The sequence below is a fragment of the Mastomys coucha genome, unplaced genomic scaffold (assembly GCF_008632895.1).
Source record: "Mastomys coucha isolate ucsf_1 unplaced genomic scaffold, UCSF_Mcou_1 pScaffold18, whole genome shotgun sequence".
In the NCBI taxonomy this organism is placed as follows: Eukaryota; Metazoa; Chordata; class Mammalia; order Rodentia; family Muridae; genus Mastomys; species Mastomys coucha.
Window position 1 is genome coordinate 98,181,158 of NW_022196900.1, and position 5,993 is coordinate 98,187,150.

At 55.2% G+C, this 5,993-nt stretch overlaps 1 protein-coding gene across 4 annotated transcripts in view; it reads right to left on the bottom strand.

Moving 5' to 3' along the window:
- Positions 1 to 3,837, bottom strand: part of Fblim1 (filamin binding LIM protein 1) — a 25,404-nt gene extending 21,567 nt beyond the window's left edge. The window contains exon 1 of one of the 4 annotated variants that reach the window (XM_031379345.1): positions 3,798 to 3,837. The gene's annotated coding sequence lies outside the window, so the exon portion shown is untranslated. Of the gene's footprint in view, positions 1 to 403; positions 548 to 2,106; positions 2,168 to 2,205; positions 2,277 to 3,797 lie in introns of those variants that run through there. The other 3 variants (XM_031379343.1, XM_031379342.1, XM_031379344.1) reach the window with 3 other exon arrangements.
- Between the last annotated feature and the right edge of the window lie 2,156 nt (positions 3,838 to 5,993).

Genomic DNA, 5,993 nt, shown 5'->3' on the forward strand with positions numbered 1-5,993 from the left:
AAGGCCAAAAAAAAAAAAAGAAAAAAAGAAAAAAGAAAAAAATGTGTATGTGTATGTACACACACACACACACACCCCTCATCATCATCATCATCATCATCATCATCATCATCATCAGAAATGATGGCGCATACTTTTAATCCTAGCACTTGGGAGTCAGAAGAGCAGGCAGATCTCTTCTCTTGTGAGTTCAAGGCCATCTTGGTCTACACAGCAAATTCCAGACTAGCCCAAACAAACAAACAAACAAAAGCCAAGAATGGTAACGCGTACTTGTAACTGTAATCTCAGCACTCAGGAAACCTGAGACAGGAGGCCCATGAGTTCAAACCCAGCCTGTGTTACACAGTTACACCCTACTTCGACCCCAGATATTTATAAAGGGAGAGCTCAGACTTCAGACCTCAGCTGCAGGGAGCCTCTGTCACGTGGTCCCAACAAGAGTTCGAGTGGATTTCCTTGGCCCTCCAGCAGACTTGGAATCCTTTCAGAGAACCCAGCAACCTGAAAGTCCTGAGGCATCCTTGGGTTTTTTCTTCCTCGGACTATACAAGCCTTCTCCACCCCCTTCTCAAGCTCCACCCCTCCCCCCAAATAACCCAATCCAAACCAGTTTCTTGCGGTCACCGCATTCTAGGCGGGTCCTCTGAGACAGGCTGTGGCTCTTCAGGAACCCTCCTCCACCTCCTTCCCCTACTCTGACCCCCATTCCATTCTCCCTGCTTTCTCGGAAACATCCAGCGTGGAGGCCAGATGTTCGCAGCTGGGCAGCCATACTCGCCCTTCACGTTGTCATGCAGCAGTGAGGAACCCGGGGATGGAGCAGCGCTGGGGATTTTCAAAGCCCTGTCAGGTCCCTTAAGGAGAGCATGCTGGCGCTTCCCTTTGGTCCCACTACCCCTGAGTCCACCCAGGAGGGGGTGGGGTGGGGGAGCATTGTATGACAACTTCCCAGCAGACCCTCCACCCCCATCCTTCCTCCCCCGGAGGGCAAATCAGACACCCAGATCCAGTTGGGTAAGCGGAGAAAGTGGGAACAAAGGGAAAGAAAGTCATTTCCTGTCAAGAGGAAGGAAGGAGGCTGAGAGCCGGCCAGCCAGCCAGCCAGGGCCGGTCTTAGGCTGCAGCCCCTTGGAGGGGATGTGCTGGCGGCCTGGATAATCCTTTGCCCGCACTCTAAAGCCACCTCCGAGTCATTTCTAAGCATGGCTCTTTCACACAGACCCACTAAGCAATCTAAGTTTAGGGCTAGAATTAAACTTTGCTGGAAGTGGGAGAGTGTATGTCCCCCACTGACTCCCACAAGACACCTTGCGATCTCGGAAGGCTAAGGGTCTCTCACTCTCTTTTCTACACCAGAGAAAGGAAGAGGCGCAGAACTCGGATCTCCCAAGCTACCGGTCTTTTGTACTGGGCGACCTTGACGCGATCACTCAACCTCTCTGGGCTTGGCTTTTTATTCGTCAAGTGAATAGAAGTCGGCCCTGGAGGGTGGTTGAGAGGAGGACATCTGGACATTCAGCCCCAGAGAGGCAGGCGGAGCCCTGCGGCTGGAGGACAGTGGTCTCTATTGTTAAAAGCTGGAATCTGGGCGCTGCCCAGCCTCTCCCCCTGGGACCTCAGGTCTGGGCTGGAGATGGGGGAGTAGCTGCGCACACCTTGGGGATCGCCCATTTCCACACCCCAAGACCTTCCTTTCCCTCTCCAGACTGGAGCTAGGAACAGGGTCCTGGAGGGGCAAAAGAGCTCGGGAACTCTGCGCCCTGGCACAGCAGTAGAGCGGGACAGTTGGCCGGGTCACCGCTGTGACTATAATTCGATCCATATGCCGGACGCTGTCCTCTTTGTGCGGGAGCCTCTGCCCTGCCCAACCCGTCCCACTGCAGAGCAGAGACATGACCCCCGTGCAGTCCCCGCACTCTGCCTCCCAGAGTCCCCAATGGCTGAGATTCTGGAACACACAGGGACAAGACACCGTACCCGCCCCGAGCCCCCCAGCCGAGACGGGCTGGGTCCAGTACAGTGGCCGAGAGTTGCCCATGTGGCCACCTGAGGTTGACCCTGCCCGGGGCGCACAGCCAGGACCCCCACGCCGCACCCGCTTACCTGCCGCGCTCCCCATGCCCCGGCCTCCGCCGGCGCTGCGCCTCCGCCCCTTGCTCCCGCCCCAGCCTCCCTCCGCCCGCCGCCCCGCGCGCGCCTTACCATAAAAGGTGACGCTCGGGGAGGGGGCGCGGGCTCGCCCTACCTGCCCCCCCACCTGTGGCCGCGCCCCCTCCCTTTGTTCCCACCACTCCTCCCCTTCCCTGTGGCTCCTCCTCCGCTGCCCACCCCCTCGGTGCACTGGGGAGGCTTGGGGCAGGCGGGGGAGTGAGATCCTTAGCCACCCTCGCTCTAGGTCACCTGGATGAGCAGCCCCACCTGCCTCAACTGGTGGAGAGGGGTACTTGCACCCGGACTGACTCTGAAATCCTTCAGGGTCACAAATTAGGCTGGCTAGCCGCCTGGCCTGGGACTGTCAACCCCTGTTTCTCTAAGCCTCAGTCTTTAATTCCTAAAATGGGGTCCGCACTGCCCACCTCTGCAATTTGGCCTAGAGTTAAAGTGATAATGCTAATATATATTGGCGTTGCGGGGCTTATTCAAAGAATGCCTGGGGGAAGGGTCTTCGGAGACTCCAGTGAAGCAAGTCACCTGGATCTACTGTCCTGGGCTGTCACTGCCTGTCTGAGCCTATGAATCCTTCTACAAGGGGTCTCAGGTCCTGGGATGAAAAGAGGCCGCTACAGGAGACAGGGGAAACAATCAGGTCACCTGTTTGCTTCCTGGCCCTGTTCCTGGCCCCTGCAGAAGCAGAGCCCAGGGCCCTGGGGCCTGGATTGGGGCTGCTCTGGGCGGCTCAGGTCCCTAGAGACCTGACGACATCGCTGGGGAAAGGAATCTGGGTCTGATTCCCAGGCAAGTGGATTGTTCTTTTGATTAGAGGCACAATGGGGGACTGGGCAGGGGAGAGCTGGACCCAGAGTCATGGGGGGGGGGTGTAACCGGGCAGGATTCTGCCCCCTTCTGCAACCCGCCCCGCCCCACAACCACTCCTGGGGTGGTCCTGGGATTGCTGCGGAAGGAAAGTGTCACAGTGGGATGCCTGGGTACTCAGCTCCATCCATCCTCCTCCCCACTAAGCCCCACACCCCTGAATGGCCTCCCCAACTTTTGCCATTGGGTTTTTCCGTTTGTTTCCTACCACCAGTGTGGAGTTACAACGACAGTCACTACAGTAGCTGCCATTTCTAGAGACTTCCCTTGTGTCCCTTTCAAATCTTTCATCTAACTCTTCCAGGGTCCCACCCCACAGACCAGACACTGAAGCTGGGGAGGATCGAGGCTTATGCAATGGGCACTGGACAAGAGAGTGCCCCTTAGGCACCGGATCTGCTAGTCCCAGAGGCCGGAGCCCTGCCACCATCCCCAGATGAGAGCCAAGGATGGAGCCCAGTACTACACAGAGGCTACCGGTGCCCAAGGCCCCCTGGGTGCGTTCCCAACCTGGCAATGGGGCCTCTGGTCTGCGGCAGATGTGCAGGGTCTTAGAACCTCTGCTGAGAAAGGGGGCGCCACTGAGTCAAGATGGTACTGATCTACCCGCTTACCCCTTGGCTCCATCCTGTGGGACAGTGAGACGCCACACCGAAGGGTTGACTTGGGGCCTTAGCCAAGGTCAAAGGGATTGATCTAGGAGCCAGGCTTTCCACATGCATAGTCTAAGGCAGCCTGGGGGTCTAGCTGCTACCACTCACCGGCTGTCCTGTGCCCCTGGCCTCTCTGTTCCACCTCCTGCTGCTGCTGCTGCTTCCAGTTGGGGTATTGTCCTGGTTAAAAGTCGCCTGCACCAGTCTGGGTATCAATGACACCGATAGGCAGGTGCCAAACTTCCTGCAATGGAAACCCAGGAAGTGTGCTGGCCGAGAATACACGCCCTCTGTCTGCCAGCTCATAGGCTCTGCTCCCCTCCTCCCTGCCTGCCTAGCTCAGACCAGCTCTCTTCCCTCCTCAGAAGTCCCAGTAGACAAGAAGAGAGTCCTCTACTAGGGCCATGACTGCTGAGACCCTGCAGGTAGAAGGAGAAGGGCTTAGGGACAAAATCCAGGCAGTGGGTGACCTTTGCTGCCGTTCAGACTCGTCTTTGGGGAAGGATAGCTTGCTTGCTTTCCACAGCGGTGGAACTGAGGCCCTGTAAACATGGTCTGGGCACTGGCTACCTGGTAGGGAGTGTCAGGAGCCAGTAGGAACCAAGCCTGGCCATTAATCCTTGTCTGGATGGGGGATTATGAATGGGTTGTACTAGGACCGAGCAGAGACACAAATGGTGAGGGGTAAAGACAAGTTAGGGCAACAGTTACCAATAGTGGCGTGTGCTAGGATGGAAGGTCAAGGGACGGAGACAGAGAGGTGGCAGGTGGGACGGCATCTCTGAAGTCATAGTTACGCTGTGGTGAGGGACCGCAGAAGCATGGGCCAAATGAACTCTTAGTCATCTGGTACTGACTGACCTTGAACAAGCATCACCTCCCAGTTTTATTTTGGATAGGGTCTCCCTATGTAACCTTGGCTGGACTGAACCCAGGATGATCTTGAACTCACAGAGATCCACTTGCTTCCACCTCCTGAGTGCTGGGATGAAAGAGTGCTGCCGGCACACAGCACAGGGAGGGACAGCCTTCCCTCAGTAGGAATGTCAGAGCCAGAGACACAGAGTGAGCACACTGAGGGTCTGTTTATCATTGGTATCCTCCTATGGAAGGCCTGGGATTCCCATATCATTCTTGCCTAGTTTCTGGAGCATTCTGCTCACTGCATCTACAGCCCAGCAAGATCCAAGGACTTGGACCAACTGATTGGATGGTGGGAGGGAACTGTCCTCCCCTTGGGAATAGGTCATAAGCTCTCAAGCTCCCTGAGCCACGTCATGGACCTTGGGCCTGGGAACTAGGGAGAATGCCCCTGCAGCTGTCTCTCCTTGGTGAACTTGTTGGGCTAACCCAGATCCAACTGCCTGGCCTCAGTTTGTTCTCCCCAAACCTGTTAAAGTTACATTTCTGGGTCAGATATGGTAGCACATGTGAGCATGCATAAAGTGTGAGGGCCTAGTGCGTGGCAAACAGTCATAGGAAGGTTCTGGCCTCCCCATCTTCCTGCTTGTCTGCCTGAAGTTGAAGGAGGCTGGATTTCCAGAACATAGTTTCACAAATTCCCAGGTAGGCAAAGGCAGAGGGGCTGCAGTAGATTGGACTTGAGGGGTAGGGATGGGCTGAGCACATCCCAGTATCATTACTCCTGAGTGACCTTGGCAGCCTGTTTGACCTTGGGCCTCACTCTCTTGCAACTCCAGTCTGTGGCCTTCTTGTAAGTAATGGGGAAATTGTAGATAACGTGTGGGTAGATTTATGTCAACACAAGCTAAATGCATCTGAGGAAATAATCTTTATTGGGAAAATTCATAAGATCAGGCTGCAGAGAACCCTGTAGGACATTTTCTTAATTAGTGATTGGTGGGGGAGCACTCAGCCACTGTGGGTGGTGCCATCCCTAAGTTGGTGGTCCTGAGTTCTATAAGGAAACAGGTCGAGGAGCTAGCTAGCAGTAGCACATGCCTTTGATCCCGGCACTCAAGATCAGCACCCAGGCAGAGGCACTCGGATCTCTGAGTTCGAGGCCAGCTTGGTCTATAGAGTGAGTTCTAGGACAGTCAGGTCTATATGGAGAAAGTCTGTCTTGAAGAACCACAGATAAATAAAGCAAATAGGAGGCTGGAGAGATGGCTCAGTGGTTAAGAGCACTGACTGCTCTTCCAGAGGTCTTGAGTTCAATTCCCAGTAACTACATGGTGACTAATAACCATTCGTAATGGGATCTGATGCCCTCTTCTGGTGTGACTGAAAAGAGCTAAAGGTAGGGATGTGGGTTTATAGGGGACCCCGGGTTTAGTCCAGCTT